We start from the raw sequence: 20788 nt of genomic DNA on the forward strand, positions 1-20788 counted from the left end.
TTTGGGAGGCCAAGGCGGGTGGATCACAATGCCAAGAGATCGAGACCATGCTGGCCAATATGGTGAAACCCCGTCTCTACTAAAAATACAAAAATTAGCTGGGCGTGGTGGTGCGTGCCTGCAGTCACAGCTACTTGGGAGCTGAGGCAGGAGAATCGATTGAACCCAGGAGGCAGAGGTTGTAGTGAGCCGACATCACGCCACTGCACTCCAGCCTGGCAAGAGAGCGGCACCCCGCCAAGAAAAGGAAAGGGAAAAGGGAAGGGAAGGAAATGCACCCAAGGCAACCGAGTGCAGGGCCAGGCTTGGAGCCCAGGCTGCACTGGACACCACCAGGCTGCAGACTGAATGCCCCCACGACCTGGAGTCTGCTTTGCCGGTGAGAGCACTGGGGCAGACACGAAAGGCGGTGCGACGGGTTCTGATGTAAGTCAGCCCAGGCTCAACAGCTACTTTCCAGCCAACTGCACAGACGATGGCGCTGGACAGCTTCAAAAACAAGCAATTTATTTACGCCATGCCACCAACAGCCAGATTCTCACCCAAGGCAAGTCCAGTCGCTTTACTCTTTTCACAGGTGGGCACCTAGAGATTTCATGGCTCTTTCCTCCACTCACAATAGTGACAAAAGCCCAAGGCCGACCTCAGGGGGACATAGTGAGTGCTGCAAAGTGCCCTGGCCATGAGGCTGGGGGTAGTGAGAGAGAAAGGTGGAATGTCTCTTTATAGAAGAAATGGAAAGATCCCACTGCTAGACAAAACATACAAAAATCACGATTCCACAGGAATGGAAATTGATGGCAGGCTGGATAAACACTTCAGGAAATAACAGTGTGGGCCAGAAAAAGGACATGGTCACTGGACAGTTGACTTATTAAGTCTCAGTCAAGAACCATCACCACAAAATCTAGGGACAAGATTAAGGAAGTCTATCCTTCTACAACACGTCAATCAATGTCTGGCAAAAAAAACCTTTAACATAAGTAAGGCGACCTCACCTACTTCAAATACTCAAATGTTTACCGACCAGTGTGTGTGCCAGACCCTGTGTCATTTGGTGCTGAGGACATGGAGACAGGAGACTCCACCCTACACTCCTGCAGCAGGAGAGATCTGCAAACTTTGTCTGTAAAGGACCAGACAGTAAATGTACTCAGCTCTGCTGGCCACACAGAGCTCTCTGCTGCAATTGCTCAACTCTGCCTGAAGCTGTCGTAGCATGGAAGTAACCCCAGACAATACATAAACAAAGGGGCATAGCTGTATTTACAAAAACAGGAGGTGGGCTGCAATCGGGGTTGCAGTTTGCTGCCTTCTGCTTCAGAGGGTAAAGCAAGTATGGACATGAATACATTGCAAGATGATGATGAACTTGTGTGCATACCAGGGTGGGGAACCCTAGCTGGGTTTGAGGGGACACTTCTGCTGCCTCACTCAATGACAGCTTGACCCAACCCCCACCACACCTCCAGCTTTCAGAGGCTCCCTATATGGCACTATCAGAAAAGCAAGGGTAGGCCGGGTACAGTGGCTCACACCTGTAATCCCAGCACTCTGGGAGGCTGAGGTGGATCACCTGAGGTCAGGAGTTCGAGACCAGCCTGGCCAACATGGCGAAACCCTGTCTCCACTGAAAATAAAAAAATCAGCTGGGCGTGGTAGTGCATCCCTGTAATCCCAGCTACTCAGGAGGCTGAGACAGGACTCACTTGAACCCAGGAAGTGGAGGTTGCAGTGAGCCGAGATCACGCCACTGCCCTCTAGCCTAGGCGACAGAGAGAAAAAGAAAAGCAGAGGTGGCTTTCAAAGAGCCCTAAAGCGCCCACATTTCTGTTCCCTAAGAGCCAGGCAATGGCCCATCTGGAAAGCTGAAGGCTGGGTTCAGCTGTAGCACAATCTACACATTCTACTTGCAGAAGCCCAAATGGGTGAGGTCCCTGCAGAATACTGCACAAACTCTCGAAGAATAAACAGCCTGAAAATAAGGTCTGAGGAAACAACAGAGTGGGGAAAGTGGGGCTCCTTGTAACCCAGTTTTCCTTATGGGAGATATAAGCCACCCCTAGAAGACCACACACCCCAAGGAGACAGCACATATAGGAAGCAACAAATTTAAAATAAGAGAAAAGAAAAAATAAACAAGCATTGAGGCATGTGGTGGGGACACAGAAGCACTCCCCACCCCCAGTGGGGGGTTCTCCAGCACTTAGTTGTGAAACTCTTGCCGGAACCACACGGTCAGCTGGGTCCCCCTCCACCAGAGCCATGGCTCACACAGCAACACAGACCACAGGGAGCACCTGCTCACACACCTTCCACATCATCCCCCCCACCACACCAGGGTCAAGTCCAGACCCCCTTCAGCCCAACATGCTGGCCCCACGCTGCCACCCAGCCTTCTCCCCACCCCACCCCCAGCAGTCTCAAATCTGAAACACTGGGTTTGCATCTCACCTCCACTCCACACTGACTGTGACTTGAGGTCTATTTCCTTGTGGATTAAGTAAGATGAACATACCATGTTTACCTCGCACCTCTCAGGTCTGCTGTAAGGAATAAATGAGAGAACAAAGACCCTGCACTTGACCCAGCACTTGTCCTCAGTAGGCACTCGACCAATGGCAGCTGTCACCGCACCACGGTTCTGCTCTTGTTCTCTCTGTGGTCCATCCCATTACCAGCTTTCAACAGCGCTCATCTCTCCAGACTCCTGTGCAGCCAGGAAAGCCTCCGTTCCCCAGCAGGGCTGCTCTGGGTGGTGCTGGGTAGACCAGGCACCTGTGCTTCTGCCTCCTCCTGTGCACCGGGGACTCATCCCCATGTTGGTGTGTCACAATTTAAGGGCACTGGTACAGACAGCAGACGTTCAAACACCTTGAAGACAAACTCCCAGGTGTTTAGGATCTGCTGGCGGACCCCTTTAATTAATTCTCAGGAAGACAGAGATGCAGGGAGATTCTCAGAAAACCCTCTCAAGATAAACACTCCACTGTGACTAATTTAAACCACACTAAACTGCCCCAGTTTCAAGGCTTCCCACTTTGGGGTAACAAACATAGCTATTCACTGCAGTCACCCTCTGATGTTACAATAGATGGCCTTACGGAAGTGGATAATCCCAGTTCTGTTCGTTTCTTTTTCCATCACAATTTTTAGTAACAAAAGGAATATACGCTTGATACAGAAAAACTGTAAAGCTTTAAAAAATTACAGAGAAGTATCATCCCTAAACCAGCTCCCAGATTAGATCCCTGGATCTCTCTTCACCAGCACGAGCCACCTAAATTCCGGGTGCTGTCATGCTGCAATACTAATCATCTGCCTCCTGCCCATGTTCTATTGTGTTTTGACTTCCTATTTCAAAAGAATTCAGCAGTAAGGGTCATAAAACATTATGTATTAATTCCAAACAGATTTGCTATTTGTTTTTTAAAACTATGAAAATAATTTTAAAGAAAACTCAGGATGGCAGGAAGGCTGAGCTGAGCACAAGCACACGGAGGAGGAAGGCCAAATCCCAGCCAGCTGCAGCTGTCCCTGGCTTGCCCGGCAGCGCCATTGTTTACACCCTAAGCCTTTCCCCTGTAGGAATGACGTCACCTGAAGCAAGCTGGAATCTGGGCACAAGAGAAGAGGACAAATCAGGCTGGCCTGTCTCTGGCAGCAAGTGACTTCCTTCAGTCCAGGAGAAAGCACTCCTCCCCACCTTCCTAAACCCTGTGTCCTCACAAAGACTCATGGAAAAAAACACCGGGGGGTAAAAAAACCAAGCTTGGTTCTATCACCCGCCAGATCATAACCAATGCTGAATCTAAACTCCCATCTAACCTCTAGGTAAACACTCTGGGGCAAACAGTCCCTACAGAGGATGAACCCCCTTTGCAGGCAGCAGCAGTTTTCTCTACACACAAGCTTCCAGGAGGAAGAGGGGGCCAAGGGCCAAATATCACCTCCTGCACTTACTGTTTTCTCAGTGACAAACTGGGGACAGAAAGCTGCTTTAGAAGGAAGAGATGATGATCCCCAGGTGTCCCACCAGCACCCTGATGCAATGCTCCTTGGCAGAGAGGAATTCAGCAGATAGTGGTGGTTACGCCATCACCCCCTGCAGCTGGCTGAACCCTCTGCCTTCAGGGCTTTGGGCTCCCCTTCTCAAGGCGTCTGGAGACAAGGACAGAGAAGTTCACCCTCCATATGTGTCAGAAGGTTGTGCCAATGACCAGACATCAAAACCAGCCTTACCTCTGGGCCTCACCATGCTCTGCAGCCACCACACCAAATGGCAGCTCTTGAGGTTCTGACACAAAAAGACAGCCGAGTGGTGCTCAAACAAAAGTACTCCCACACCCGTGTACATAAAGAGGGCTGTGCACACATCTCCACACACACACCCCACAGATGGCCCTTAATTCAATTCCATCCAACTCACAGACACACTATTTAGAATACAGGGGGCTTCTGGTTAAACATGGCAGAAAGACTGAGGGCTTGTACAGCTCATCCTTCCAAAACCCCCGAAAATGAAAACGGGGAACCCAAACAATAGGGACAGTTTCGCCAAAGAGTGGGCACAAGTATGAACAGATCTAACAGACTGAAAGATGCCACAACATGAGGACTGCAGAGGGGAAAATCTCCCTTCACCCAGGATAACAGAAGGCTCAGGAAGTCCTAGGAGGCGGCATACACCTTGCATGAAAGGGGAAGGTGGGAACTCAGATGTGGGGGGACTGGTTGAAGGCTGCAAGTGCAACAGCTAGGCACCCACAGCCCCTTCCCTCCCCCACTGGATACATTAAACAAGAGAAGTCTCGACTTGAGAACACCAGGTCAGAGGGGGAAGGGGTGGGAAAGGAGACCCAAAAAAAAAAAAAAGCGGAGAGAGAACCTGAGTGGCAAACCTCGGAAGCCTCAGGCCCCCACTTCTGCTGCTCCTCACAGGAGGGCAGCAGACAAACACCACACCACCCTCCACTCCCCAGGCAAAGACAAGGGAGTCTTCTCTTGAAAAACCAGCCCCAGAGAAAGAAAACCTATATACACCAACACATGACTCAAGAAATGAAAAGGCCAGCCTCCCATACAGGCACCCACACTGAAGAGTCCACCCAATTTCCAATCAGTTGTGTGCCCGAGACCACAGGTATCTGAGAGATGACCAACTAAAAGACAGACACTAGATAAGTAGACAAAATAACAGAAGAAACACAGTGCCAGAGATCAAAGATTAAAAATATGTATTATAAAATTAATATCCTCTGAAAATCAAGAGAAGATACCACACCCATGAAATAAACACGTGTTTTTTTTTCCCCCAACAAGAATCACCCTAGTTAGAATTAAGCATGTGATAGCCCAAACCCCGCAACCTCAGGATAATCATGAAGAAAGCATCCGACAAATCCCAATCGAGGAATATTCTACCAAATAGCTGATCGGTACACCTCAAAACTGTCATGTTCATCAAAAACTTAATTGTCACAATCTAGTGGAAACTACGGGGACATGATTAAATTTAATGTGGTGCCCTGGAACAAAAAAAAAGACACTGGGTACAATCTAAGAACGTCTGAATAAAGCGTAAACTTCAGTTGATAATAATATACCAATACTGGTTCATTAGTTGTGACAAATATACCGTACTAAAGTAAGATGTTTATAATGGGGGCAAACTAGGAGTAGGCCATATGGGAACTCCAACTTTTATGTACACCTAAACTATTCTAAAGTAAAATAGACCAATTAGAAGAGGTGGAAGGGGCCAGGCGCAGTGGCTCACGCCTATAATCCCAACACTTTGGGAGGCCGTGGTGGGTGGATCACGAAGTCAGCGGTTAGAGACCAGCCTGGCCAATACAGTGAAACCCCATCCCTACTAAAAATACAAAAATTAGCCAGGCGTGGTGGCACACATCTGTAACCCCAGCTACTCAGGAGGCTGAGGCAGAAGAATCGCTTGAACCCAGGAGGCAGAGGTTACAGTGAGCCGAGATCGCGCCACTGCACTCCAGCCTGGGCAACAGAGCAAGACACCGCCTCAAACAAAAACAAAAACAAAACAAAACAAAAAGAGGTGGGAGAGCAAGTCAAGCAAATCTCAGAAAATTAGTGAAGGGATAAATGCCTGTCACATCCTAACCCCTAAATCAAAGGATTAACCCAGGAGTCCAGATTTAACTAGGAGTTCCAGAAACATGGGGGTGGGGTGGGGGAAGGAGAGGAAGAAATTATCAAGTAAAAAACGCCAAAAATAATTCCCAGAGTTGAAGTAGCCAAGTAGTCAAGACTTTAAAGGCTCACCAAGTGCTCGGAACAATGCATATAAAAAGAACTCAGAGTACGATGTGAAATCTCAGAATGTTAGGGATATAGTTTGAGAACCTAGAAGCTTCTAAAAGTCATCCCTCTTCCAAAAAAGTTTCCAGGGAGGAACAATCAGAATGGCAATGAGTTCTCAAGAGCAATCATGATGGAGACTTCTCAGCAGCATCACCATCCTCTCTGGGAAATGACTTTCAATCTAGACTCCAATACTCAGCTGACCAAGTCAGGAGTAGGGACAGAAAAAGACGTTCTCAGACTTACACAAGGACTCAAAACAGGATTTTTACAAGAGAGCAAACCCAGGGACAGGCAACGTCACTGGGAGCATTCCTGTCTGCCTCCCCAGCTGTTAATCCTCCCTTCCTCCTTCCTGACGGAGCCTGAGGGAGGCTGACCCAGCCCCAGCCCCAGGGGAGGGGGACCTGGCCTAAGAGAAGCCCAGCCCTGGTTCTAAGGACTGGTTCAGAATGGGTGCACCCAAATAATCCCAAACCTGTCTACTTTCAGACTTGCAATTACTTCAGTCAATGCATAGTTCTTATTAAGATAGTTCCGGTTAGCCGGGCATGAAAATCCCAGCACTTTGGGAGGCTGAGGCGGGTGGATCACCTGAGGTCAGGAGTTCAAGACCAGCCTGACCAACATGGTGAAACCCTGTCTCTACTAAAAATACAAAATTAGCAAGGCGTGGTAGTGCACACCTGTAGTCCCAGCTACTCGGGATGCTGAAAACAAGAATCACTTGAATCCAGGAGGCAGAGGTTACAGTGAGCCAAGACAGTGCCACTGTACTCCAGCATGGGCAACAGAGAGAGGCTCTGACTCAAAAAAAAAAAAAAAAGATAGTTGCCGTCATTATGTCCAAATTATCCAACCAATACAAACAGGACCCAGGAGGACCACATGTGGAGAGACAAAAACAAGTCCCAGAATGACGACCAACAGAAGCCCAAGATGGTAGCCAGGCACGGTGGCTCACGCTTATAATCCCAGCACTTTGGAGGACAAGGCAGGTGGATCACCTGAGGTCAATAGTTTGAAACCAGCCTGGCCAATATGGTGAAACCCCATCGCTACTAAAAATACAAAAATCAGCCGGGCGTGGTGGCAGGTGCCTGTAGTCCCACCTACTTGGGAGGCTGAGGCAGAAGATCACTTGAACCTGGGAGGCGGAGGCTGCAGGGAGCCAAGATCAGGCCACTACACTTTAGCCTGGGCGACACAGCAGAGACGCCATCTCCAAAAAAAAAAAGAAGCTCAACCATGGGCCAGAGGGGCAACAGTCCTGGTAAGAGCTAAGAACAGGAGAGAGGCTTCTGGAGGAACAAACAGGATGGATTATCTACCATTTCCAGGAAATTAGAAATTAGTATAGATTGCATTTTCTTGGAGCCATGTAAAAAGCAAAAGATACAAACTTTAATATATCAAATTTTTCTACTTTGGTTACTGCCTTCTGTGTCCGATTTTTCCAAAACCATGAAGATATTCTGTTTTATTCTAGAAGTTTTATTATCTTTCATGTTTACATCTATGATCTACCTAACACTGATTTCTGAATATAATTTGTGATAAAAGTTTCATTTTTTTTCCCTTATGGAGAGTTCAGTTCTTCCAGTACCTTTTCTGAAAAGGCCATCTTTTCTCTTTGTCGTGTGCCATAAATTAAGTGACTATTGACGTGCAGTTTGTTTCAAGACTGTTCCATCCAATCAGCCTATTTGTCTATCTTTTTGGCAACACCGCACTGTCTTAATCACTGTAGCTTAAAAAGTCTGGATATTTGGTAGGATATGTCCTTCAGCTTTGTTTTTCTTCAAGAATGCTTTGATTAAGGCCAGGCGCGGTGGCTTATGCCTGTAATCCCAGCACTCTGGGAGGCCGAGGCGGGTTGATCACGAGGTCAGGAGATTGAGACCATCCTGCTCAACATGGTGAAACCCCATTTCTACTAAAAATACAAAAATTAACTCAGCTTGGTGGTGGGCGCCTGTAGTCCCAGGTACTTGGGAGGCTGAGGCCAAAGAATCGCTTGAACCCGGGAGGCGGAGGTTGCAGTGAGCCGAGATCACGCCACTGCACTCCATCCTGGGCTACAAGGGCAAAACTCTGTCTCAAAAAAAAGAGAATGCTTTGATTAGTCAGGTGAGGTGGCTCACACCTTAACCCAGCACATTGGGAGGCCAAGGCAGGAGGATCTTTTGAAGCCAGGAGTTTGAGAACAGCCTGGGCAACACAGTGAGAGCACATCTCCACTAAAAATTAGCTGGGTGTGTTGGTGCATGCCTACGTTTGAAATGCTTGCTCCCCGGTGCTGTAAAGAAATGGCACTTGAACGTAAATTTCCTCAGCAAGGCCATTTTTATACTTTCTGCAGAAAGGGCACATTTGCCAGCAGTTTTGCCACCAAACGAAGGAGACAGAGTAATTGAACAAAGGAGACAAGGTCATTTATAACCTGACGCATCCACCCTACTGCTGTTTTCTGTTTCCATTGGCTGGAAAGGGACTTCACATTCTGTATTTGTCCTGATTGGCTAGCAACTTAGAACTTTATAAAAGAGGCAAAGGCAGAGGAGAACAAAGGAAGGAGGAAGTAACTTGTGGAATGCTAAGAAAGGTAAAAACACCTTCAAATAAGGAAAAGGAACAGGCTATGACCTAATGCTTGCTTGGACCAGTATAAGCATGCCAGGGCAAATATTTAGGCTAAATTGTAGGAGCTAAGAGTATAAAGTACATTAATTTATTTATTATAGCTAGCAGATATTTAAGAATGTTAGCACACGTCTTTAAATAAATTTTGCTTCTAAAAGAAGTTACTATTTATTCCTAATCAGATGAAGAGGAAAATCTTTAAAATGAAACTTCTACTTTACTTTTTACACCTATAATCCCAGCTGCTCCGGAGGCTGAGGCTGGAGGATCTCCTGAGCCCAGGAGTTTTAGGTTGCAGTGACCTATCATCGTCGCACTGCACTGCAGCCTGAGCAACAGCAAAACTCCTTCTCAAAAAAAAAAAAAGAGAGAGAGAGAATGCTTTGATTATTCTTGGCCGTTTTGCATTTTCATATAAATTTCAGAATGAGTTTGTCAATTTCTGAAATAAACAGCTAAAACAAAAGAAAAGCTGCTGGGATTTTCACTAGAATTACATGGCATCTAGAGGTTAACTTGCAAAGAAGCAACATCTGTACAGCGCCAGCAGAGCAAGGATGACCCTCGTGCACCTGGTGCCATCACTGAGAGCTGGCAACTGCCCATGCAGCCACCATATGCCCACCCATGACCCAGTAACTCCATACCTAGGTACGTACCCAACAGCGTGTACATGCACGCACACACAAGCTCTGAAGGCCAAGCCAGTGGCAGCACTGTTTGGAAGAACTATGGAAATGAGCTCAGTCTGTCACATGGATAAATATTATATCCACATAACCAAAAACCATTCTACAATAAGAACAAATAAACATATACAACTATACAGATGAAAGGCACAAAAAAAAATGTTGAATCAAAGGAGACAGACACAAAAGAGCAAGCAGCAGAGCAGGGTGGTTTAAAAGGGCCAAAGGGACCACCCACAATGAAAGTACAAACATTAGAAAAAACAGAAGCTTGTCCACCTTGGTAGATCAAGCCCATCAAGATAGACACAGTCAATGTAGATGAGCAAACATGTTCTAAAAGAGACTATATTAGACTTTAAGAAGAATCCAGGCCAGGTACAGTGGCTCACACCTGTAATCCCCACGCTCTGAGAGTCCAAAGTGGGAGAGGATCGCTTGAGGTGAGGAGTTTGAGATCAATCTGGGCAACATAGCAAGACGCCATCTCCACAGAAAAAAATATATATATTTTTTTAATTAGCTGGGCATGGTGGCACATGCCTGGATCGCAGCTACCTGGGGGACTCCCTTGAGTCCAGGAGTTTGGGGCTGCAGTTAGCTGTGACTGTGCCACTGCACTCCACCCTGGGTGACAGAACAAGACCTTGTCTGAAGAGAAACGAAAAAAGAAAAGAAAAATCCCAAATTCTGTAAAGTAAAACTGACAACAGTGCAATAAAACAAGACACGATGAAAGCAGAAATAAGAATAACCCTAACAGGTGGAAAACCTAACACTCTCTACTAAAAAACTTTTGAATCTAAGTGGAATTCAAAACCACACCTGCAAAATACCTAGAAAATAGTACACATGAAAAACATAACACTACATAACAAAACTTTCTTTCCCCCTCCCCCTGCCCCAAGACAGAGTCTTGCTCTGTCACCCAGGCTTGGAGTGCAGTGGCGTGATCTCAGTTCACTGCAACCTCCACCTCCCAGGTTCAGGCAATTCTCCTGGCTCAGCCTCCCAAGTAGCTGGGATTACAGGTGCGTGCCACCAAACCCGGCTAATTTTTTTTATTTTTAACAGAGATGGGGTTTCACCATGTTGGCCAGGCTGGTCTTGAACTCTTCATCTTAGGTGATCCGCCTACCTTGGCCTCCCAGACTGCTGGGATTACAGGCCATAAGAAACTTTCAAAGCAAAAATAAATTTGTACTCAGAGGAAATATCCTAAAAACCAAATTCCTAACCAAAAAAAAAAAAGAAATATAAATTAAGCATCCAAGTTAAGAAATCAGAAAAAAAGGACAGGCGCGGTGGCTTAAGCCTGTAATCCCAGCACTTTGGGAGGCCAAGACGGGCGGATCACGAGGTCAGGAGATCGAGACCATCCTGGCTAACCCGGTGAAACCCCGTCTCTACTAAAAAATACAAAAAACTAGCCGGGCGAGGTGGTGGGCGCCTGTAGTCCCAGCTACTCAGGAGGATGAGGTAGGAGAATGGCGTAAACCCGGGAGGCAGAGCTTGCAGTGAGCCGAGATCTGGCCACTGCACTCCAGCCTGGGCGACAGAGTGAGACTCCGTCTCAACAAAAAAAAAAAAGAAATCAGAAAAAAAAACAATGCAAATGAATGTAAGGGAAAGCAGAAACAATGAAGAAAAAGCCTGAAGAGAGCTAGGGAGTGTAATAAATATATTTGCATAAAACTGCATTTAAGAACAGGAGCTCCGCCGGGCGCCGTGGCTCAAGCCTGTAATCCCAGCACTTTGGGAGGCCGAGACGGGCGGATCACAAGGTCAGGAGATCAAGACCATCCTGGCTAACACGGTGAAACCCCGTCTCTACTAAAAAATACAAAAAAATAGCCGGGCGAGGTGGTGGCGCCTGTAGTCCCAGCTACCCGGGAGGCTGAGGCAGGAGAATGGCGTGAACCTGGGAGGCGGAGCTTGCAGTGAGCTGAGATCCGGCCACAGCACTCCAGCCTGGGTGACAGAGCGAGACTCTGTCTCAAAAAAAAAAAAGAACAGGAGCTCCTTCAGTCAGGTGAGGTCCACAAGGAAAAAAAGAAAAAAAAAAAATGAAGAAAATTAGTTCCTTGAAACAAAAAACAAAATAGATAAACCACTCAGAGAAGGGTATTAGTACTTTCATTTTACAGACATGAAGGCTCCACAAGGTTAAATAACTAGCCCAAGGTCACGATCATCCAGTTAGTGAGTCTAAAAAACCTAAACCTAAACCCAGGGTGATCTGACACCCAGATTTACTTGGGCAGTGTCGCACACTGAAGAACGACGCCTGCTGCCATGATTGGGAGGCCCATGTGGTGGGCCCCAGAGAATGGCCCCACCTGCCCACAGCACTCCCTGACCCTGCCAGCGCCCGTGGGGACCTGAGGTGAATGTGAAGTGCAGGCCTGGCCTGCGGTGGGGTGTGAGCTGGCGCTAGCACTGGTATCTTTACTCTAATACAGCATCCCACACCCCCAGAGTCTGCACCAGCTCTGGGTTCCTCACCCACAGGGTCTACCTGGAGCCCCTCCCCATCTAGCTCACAGGCAGGCAGGCTTGGGTTGAAACCTGAAGAGGACTCTGGCTGTAAAGCCCACCTGCAGTCCACAATTTCCTGCCTACCTCCCCTTTCAAAGATGTGGTTAATTTAGCAAGGGGGGCGGGGAAGAAGATGATTTCAATACACAGTGAGTGATGAACAGTTGGACAGATGTGCTATACAAAGGCCTCCCTCTCTGGTGTCAAAATTTAACAAGGACCTGTCAAATTTCACGTACATGAAATACATGGCCTTCTTTCAGTTACTGCTTCCTTTTTCACCTCCAAATAATGGTGAATTAACAAATGAGAAGTACTCTGAAAATGCAACCAAAATCTGTGTTCTTTATTGTACAATCTGATTTAGTAAAGAAGATAAATCAGAGACAGCATTTGTATTGGATTGTTCCTTCTAACCAGATCAACAAAGCAGTTTCTGAGGGCCACTGACACATCAACAGAGACAGACGATTGAACTAGTTAAATTCACAGGAACTACTGAGGCCCAATACCAGGAGCCAGGGCACACTGGATGGGTCTGCGTGGAATACGAAGCCTGGAGCAGCTCTTATCTCACAGTAGGTTTGATCTGGCACCAGGAAAAGAGCCACCAACAAAGCAGTTGCCCCAGCCCAGCCCAGCCCCCACAGGCTTCACTGTACTGAAATGCATGCAAGTTACCTTTGTTATTATCTTTGTAATCAATACATGTTACTAATACACATTCAGTAAGACAATTTCAAAAGATACTAATGTGGCCAGGGCGCAGTGGCTCACATCTACAATCCTGGCACTTTGGGAGGTCGAGATGGGCAGATCACCTGAGGTCAGGAGTTCGAAACCAGCCTGAGCAACATGAAGAAACCCCATCTCTACTAAAAATACAAAATTAGCCGGGCGTGGTGGCACATGCCTGTAATCTCAGTTACTTGGGAGGCTGAGGCAGGAGAATGCTTGAACTCAGGAGGCGGAGGTTGCAGTGAGCCAAGATCGTGCCATTGCACTCCAACCTGGGCGACAAGAGCAAACCTCCATCTGAGGGAAAAAAAAAAAAAAGTGGCTGAGCGCAGTGACTCATGCCTGTAATCCCAGCACTTCGAGAGGCTGAGGCGTGTGGATCACCTGAGGTTGGGAATTCAAGACCAGCCTGACCAACATAGAGAAACCTTGTCTCTACTAAAAACACAAAATTAGTCAGGTGTGGTGGCATGTGCCCGTAATCCCAGCTACTCTGGAGGCTGAGGCAGGAGAACCACTTGAACCCAGGAGGCTGAGGTTGCAGTGAGCTGGGATCATATCATTGCACTCCAGCCTAGGCAACAAGAGTAAAACTCTGTCTCAAAAAAAACAAGATACTAATGTGCCCCAGAAAACAACTCAAAAGGTAAACAGTGTTAACAAACTGGTGGACAGCCTAGGCTTATACACATTCATACAAGCAGTCATGGTTTTCTCTACAAACGCAGGAAGCTACTACATTGTTCAACCTGGGTTCTTCTCTTTCTATATAGTGGTCATCTTTCTAAAAATATACATAGTTCTGTTTAGTTCGGACTTAAAAATTAAAAGATAAAAATACACATAGTGATCGACCTCATTCTTTTTCATGCCTACACAACATTCCACTACACAGTGGCATCGCATTTTATTTACCCATTGCCCTATGGAAATGTCCAACTGGACATGTCCCACCACAAATAATGCCACAACCAACACTCCAGTACATGTATCTTTACATGCTGGGGCCAATATTTCTTTACAACCTGGCATCTCTGCAAAGCACATTTTTCGTTTGTGTCCACAGAAAGAAAAGAAAAAGAGTTGAAAGCTGTAACCCCACGTAGAGTAACCAGCAAGGCCCGAGACCTCTCATTAGGTAAATTACATGGGGGTCAGACACCCTTCGGCAGCAAACGCCCATACAGGCAGAGAACACAGCCTACGCACAACCACCCATCCTCTTCCTCCCACCCCCTCCAGCTGTGGCATCCCCACAGTTCAGCTGGAGGACGCAGATTAGGGCCACCAATGACTATCACCAGAAGCACAGAAGGACTCCTTAGCAACCATTCCAACCTGGATGCAAAGCCTCCCATTACCCCGTGAGGAAATACTCCATCGGGCTGCCTGAATAAACATTACAGCTGTGGAGAGCAACCTCCTAACCACCACTGAGGTGGTTGTCCTTACTATCACCCCCTATTTGCAGATAAGGGAACAGAGGCTCAGAGGTGAAGTGAGAACCAGGGTCACACGGCGCCCTCCTCACTCTACCACAGCCTCTCAGAGCTGGGCCACATGCCCTCGGGTGTTTGCTGCTATAGAGACGATTCATCAACTCAGCCGCGACAAAGGCACTTTCTCTTTGATGAAAATAAATAAATCCAAAAATACTGAAGTGGGAGCTAAAAGGGCTGGGTTGGTATAAATAATCTCCAGCAAAGGCCAAAGGACTGGACCCCAGAAGCCGTGCATGATTTCTCCTCCAGGCCTCAGACACTAGAGGTAACCCAGGACAATTGCTGACGAAGCCAGTTCTAAAGACAAAGGAAGAAAGGGCAGACCCAAAATAAGGGGCGGGGATTACTACTCCAAGGGCATTCCCAGGTATGCTAAGCTGTGACTTCAGAATGGTGGGAAAGGGGAGCATGCACCCTCACTGCAAATAAACTACACACATTATAAACACCTTACCCACAGACGCCTCACCCCCACCCAAAACCCTATACTCACAACTCTCCTCCCCCACCCACCATCTCCCCCAAAGCTCCTAAAAAATCAGATTGCACTGCCCCATTAGCCTAAGGGCATGCCCACCTTTCCCCTTCCCCCACCCTCCAACCACGTCAACAGCAAATTGTAAAGCTGTGGGATCTCTGGAAGCAGCACTTGTTAATTAAACCAAGTCTATGCCGCTGCTGAACTTTACTAATACAACACTATGATTTATCCAGGGTGTGCAAAGAATCACAATGGCCTTTTCTCCCTTTAAAAAGCTGAAGTGACCAAACTAAGGAGACACATATGAGATGTCTTTGCTTATACTAAGGTCTACCTATAAACAGTCACACGTCCCACCTTCCAGTGGTCACTTTAGGTTTAGAATTCATATGCACAGTTAAAACAGTTTCCTTAGTTAAAAACAATTGTTTAAGACGGCAGTCCTCTGTTGATACTAAAAAAGAAACAGCAGGGAAAAAGGAACGACTTTCACTTTCTACTCCGTGCACTTCTGGAGCTTGATGTTTGTAGCAAGCCTGTATTGTAACTATTACACCCCTGTATTGTAACTTTTACATTGTTATTAAGATCTCAGTGAACTGAGCAACATAGTATAAACACTATATACTGTTCCAAGTTGACTAGGTTTCCTACACTGCACTAACTCATCCCAGAAATTACGCCACTCTTTGCAGCAATGCTATGAGACAGGTTCCATAACCATTTGGCAGATGAGAAAACTGAGACTTAAAGGAGCAAAAGAGATGATTTGTTCAAGACCTCACAGCAGGTAGGTCTAAGTGACTAAAAGGAACACTCCTGTCAGCCCGAGGTCAAGTCAGGGCTGTTGCTGGCCGAGCAGCAGTCTCCCTTGCAGCTGGAACCCACAAATTGCCTTAACATGCCTACCTTCATTCCTTCCAAGACATTTACCTGAAACTCTCCAAGAACACAATAGAACAGACTAGACACAGGGCAGCTGCCAGCTATCAAACGCCCCTGTTCGTGGGAACAGACATCCGCAGTGGTGTTCAATGTGGAGAGATGGACAGAAGAAAGAACCCCGACGCACCTGCCGATGGGAGGCCCTTGCTAGTTAAGGTGACTGAGCTCCAGGAGGTGAGGGCAATGCGCTATGGGTCCAAATATTCAGCATGTAGCACAGTGCTGAGCACACAATTAGAAACCCCAACACCTAGGTAACAAACAAGCCCCAAGTGTACAAAAGCCTGCCTGCTCCAAACCCTGAGGCCCCCGGGGAGGGCTGAATCCAGGAACCATTAATAGCTGCGGTCTATGGAGAGACTGCTGCCTTGTGCCAGGTACCCTATCAACTCTGTAGCACACGACCCTCTGAACCCCTTCCCAGGTCCTATGAAGGTGTTACTATCACATTTTGCAGAGGAAGAGAATGGAGATTCAAAAAGATTTAAAAGCTGGCCCAGGTCAGCCAGCTTGTAAGTGGTAGAACCTGGACTTGAAGGCAGCTGACCCCAAAGCAAGGCTTCCAGTGCGGGATGCTGCACTGTGCCTGCAAGGGAGAGCTACTCTCCACCAGGAAGAGGGGGAATGGCATTCCCAACTCTCCCAGCCAGCTCTCTCTGAATTCCAGCTAACAATAACCCCCCCTCCAAGAGCCAGAGCAGCGTAATTCCAAACTGCACCTCCTCTTGCCAGAGCACAAATCCCCGCCAGCCTAGCCTGATGAAACACCACCACCCAGGCATTCCAGCGCTTCATTTCTGCAGTCACTTCAACCACTGGTGTGATCTCCTGGAAGAACTAAACCAAAGTGGGGGGCAGGAGGGGTGGCGCGCGAAGAGGTTGAGTCGAGAAGTGAGACGTGCACAACAACCACCATCAGAAGCTGCAAAAGCGCCAACAGCGATGAACATTAACAGCGACAAAACCACCAAGGGCTGTGAAACACGGGGCTATGAGAAAACTTAAAATGGACGCCGTCTCTGAATTTTATGCACCAGGCTCCAGTGTATAACAGTTGGAAGAAAACAGGCAGCAAGGACCACCATTTTAGTTGATACAGAAAATCAACCTTAGACCTGGCTGCCTGCGTCTATCGCCTCCTTCTAGTTCCCACAGTGGCCTTCACCTAACAAGACACCCAGAGCAACTCCTCCAGTGGCCGCTTCTGCACTGTGAACGGAGCTGCTGTGTCTGATAGCTGCCTGCCCCAGCTCACCCGAACATCAGACCCTGTGCTGACCACAGAAAGCCGCAAACAGTAGCTTTTGATTGGAAAATGTGCACACCCAAAACAATCCAAATAGCCTGTTCATTTAGAAAAGCCCATAGTCCAGAAACATATACTCACACATATAAACTGACACAAAGTTTTCTGAAGAGAAATTTGACAGAATTCTTACCAAAAAGCTATTGAGTTGAAGAGTCCACTCTGCGAACCACACACTCACACTTATATGCTTATACACAAATTGGATGTTTTTGAAAACAAATCTGGTACAGTTTTACCAAAATCGTGTAATATTCCAAAACTACAAATAGCCCAAATGTCCACTAGTAGGAGACAGGTTAAATCAAGTACACCCACAAAATATTCTCTGCAATTGCTGAAAGAGACGACATAATCCGTCTGCGTGGCTGTCAGGGAGCACGACGAGACATTTTATCACGTGAAAGGGCAGCAGCATGCTTGAAGAATACAAACGTGCATGCGGATAATGTGGGTTTTTTCTGGGAGGAATCCCAAGAACTTTCTCACAGTGGTTTCTTTTCAGAGAGAGTGGGGAAGAGCCTTTATACCTCCCTGAGCAACTTGAATTTTCTTTCTCTTTTTTTTTTGAAATGAAAGGCCTCACATATTTATTACTGAACCCAGCCAACCAACGCATTCATAATAGATTCAGAGAGGAAAATACGTCGAACTCTCCAGAGAGTGGTTCAACTGGGGGTCGGCTGCAGTGGCTCACGCCTGTAATCCCAGCACCTTGGGAGGCTGAGGCAGGTGGCTTGCCTGAGGTCGAGTTCGAGATCACCCCGGCCAACATAGGGAAACCTCGTCTCTATTAAAAATACGAAAAAATCAACTAGGCATGGTGGCAGACACCTGTAATCCCAGCTACGGGGTAGGCTAAGGCAGGAGAATTGCTCGAACCCAGCAGGCGGAGGCTGCAGTGAGCCAAGATCACACCACTGTCCTCCAGCCTCGGCGACGAGCAAAACTTCATAACCACCCCCCACCAAAAAAAAAAAGGCAACTGGGAATATCTAAACCATCAGATTACAAATGATTTTTTCTTCTTTACACACCTGTATTTTTAAAAATCTAATATTTTAAAACATTTAGTGTGGCAGGTCTGTTCACATTAATATGGAAAAATGGCCATGTGTGGAGGTTTACACCTGTAATCCTAGCAATTTCGGAGGCCAAGATGGGAAGACAGCTGGAGACCAGGAGTTCAAGACAGGCCTGATCAACATAGCGAGACCCACCCCCACATCCCTAAGGAAGGAAAAAAAAAAGTATTACTGAAAATAAAAATAAGAGAAAATAAGTTATGCTTAAAAATATATATGGAGCCGGGCGCGGTGGCTCAAGCCTGTAATCCCAGCACTTTGGGAGGCCGACACAGGTCAGGAGATCGAGACCATCCTGGCTAACACGGTGAAACCCCGTCTCTACTAAAAACTACAAAAAACTAGCCGGGCGACCTGGCGGCACCTGTAGTCCCAGCTACCCAGGAGGCTGAGGCAGGAGAATGGCGTGAACCCGGGAGGCGGAGCTTGCAGTGAGCTGAGATCAGGCCACAGCACTCCAGCCTGGGCGACAGAGCGAGACTCCGTCTCAAAAAAAAATAAATAAATAAATAAATAAATAAAAATAAAAAATAAAAAAAATAAAAAAATAAAAATATATATGGAAAAATGACTGTGATATTTTGACAATGCCAAATTGCAATACGATACAGTATATCCCATTTGTTTTTTTAAAAACCTCCCTACATGAGGCCATTACTTATATGCGCATTGAACCCAGAAGGATAAACAAAGCAAATTTATCAATAATGGTTACTGCCTGGGACGCTGAGGAGAAGCTTTCATTTCTCTTCAAGCACTTGGCTTTTAATTTCTTTTCTTAGGCCGGGCGCCGTGGCTCACGCCTGTAATCCCAGCACTTTGGGAGGCCGAGGCGGGCGAATCACGAGGTCAGGATATCAAGACCATCCTGGCTAACATGGTGAAACCTCGTCTCTACTAAAAACACAAAAAATTAGCCAGACGTGGTGGCAACCCCAGTGGTCGCAGCTACTCGGGAGGCTGAGGCAGGAGAACGGTGTGAACCCGGGAGGCTGAGCTTGCAGTGAGCCAAGATCATGCCACTGCACTCCTGCCTGGGTGACAGAGCGAGACTCCGACTCAAAACAAAACAAAACAAAACAAAAAAATTCTTTTTTTAAAAAAAAAGTATAGGCCAGGTGCAGTGGCTCACGCCTGTAATCCCAGCATTTTTGGAGGCCAAGGTGGATGGACTGCCTGGGCAACACAACACGGTGAAACCCCATCTCTACTAAAATACAAAAAAAAAAAAAAATTAGCCGAGCATGGCGGGATGCACCTGTAGTGCCAGCTACTCGGGAGGCTGAGGCAGGGGAATTGCTTGAACCCAGGAGGTGGAGGTTGCAGTGAGCTGAGATCGTGCCACTGCACTCCAGCCTGGGCAACAGAGCAAGACTCCATCTCAAAAAAAAAAAAAAAAGTATACTTTTGTAATTAATGCTTTATCAAATTAAAAAAACCCAGAAAATTCCACATTATGATTCAGGACACTATCCTCTCCCCAAGGATTTCTGAACACTTGGCCCATTCAGTCCACTGACAGGTCGGTTGGGCAGGCAGGCAGGAGTGATGATGCCCCTCCCAGACAAGCCTGTGCTTTCTGCCCTGGCCTGGAACAGAGCTGTTCTTTAAGCTCTGAACCATATGTAAACAACACCTGCTGAAAAAAGTTCTGCAAGACACAAAGGACCCATGGAAAGAGTGCTGGAGATGACCTCCTTTTTCCAGTAAGTCCTGCAGCAGTCTATCCCATGGTTCTATACAAAGAGATGATCCTGAAGTGTGTCGGGAAGTTGACGCAGGCTTCCCGGAGCCACAGTCATTCTCTGCCCTCCTCCCTGCTGGCCACTGGCCATACGAGAACGCTTGCATAATGTCCACCATTGAAAGGGCTTCGGCACTCTGGAAAGCAGGCTGACCCACAAGCTCTCTTCTGCGACCCATACATTTCTGATTTCCACATAGGAACACACTTTTAATGTTCCAGGACTCAGCACACTATTTTCAATAGGTGCTTATTTCAAGTCAGCTACATTTTCCAGAACGCCTTCCCCTGACCGCCCCACACCCAGACTGAGGTGAGCTTGGTTTCTGGGTGGGCTCCCATGAGACCCCCCTTCTCAGACACCTGGCACACAGTGATGAACGGGAAACAACAGAATTCTGCTTCAGGATGCATTCACTCACTCCACCGGGGGAAAGGACCATTCAATACATGAAAACAAAACTATCTACAGGCAGCTGCCCATCGCTGGATGAATACATACAATCTGGTAAATACATGCAAATAGGAGAATATTATTCTGCCTTAAGAAGTTAGTTAGTTCTGACACATGCTCCAACATGGATGAACCTTGGAAATACTATGCTAAAAATAAGCCAGACGCAAAATGACAAATATTGGATGATCTCACTTACATGAGGTACTTGAGTATTCAGTTTCACAGAAGGAAAGTAAAACGGTGGGCAGGGCAAGGTGGCTCACCATTGCCACCGTGGGATTATACATGCCTGTACATTCCAGCACTCTGGGAAGCTGAGGC

The 20788-nt window shown here is 47.1% G+C and overlaps 1 protein-coding gene across 6 annotated transcripts in view; it reads right to left on the reverse strand.

Annotated features, from left to right (window-relative positions):
* The window catches only part of PRRC2B (proline rich coiled-coil 2B), a 108640-nt gene that overhangs the window by 79030 nt on the left and 8822 nt on the right, over positions 1-20788 (reverse strand). Inside the window, exon 1 of one of the 6 annotated variants that reach the window (XM_023216922.2) lies at positions 2455-3608. The exons of the other annotated variants lie outside the window; for them this stretch is intronic. The gene's annotated coding sequence lies outside the window, so the exon portion shown is untranslated. Of the gene's footprint in view, positions 1-2454; positions 3609-20788 lie in introns of those variants that run through there. 6 annotated transcript variants of the gene reach the window in all.

The sequence above is a fragment of the Piliocolobus tephrosceles genome, chromosome 14, assembly GCF_002776525.5.
Source record: "Piliocolobus tephrosceles isolate RC106 chromosome 14, ASM277652v3, whole genome shotgun sequence".
In the NCBI taxonomy this organism is placed as follows: domain Eukaryota; kingdom Metazoa; phylum Chordata; class Mammalia; order Primates; family Cercopithecidae; genus Piliocolobus; species Piliocolobus tephrosceles.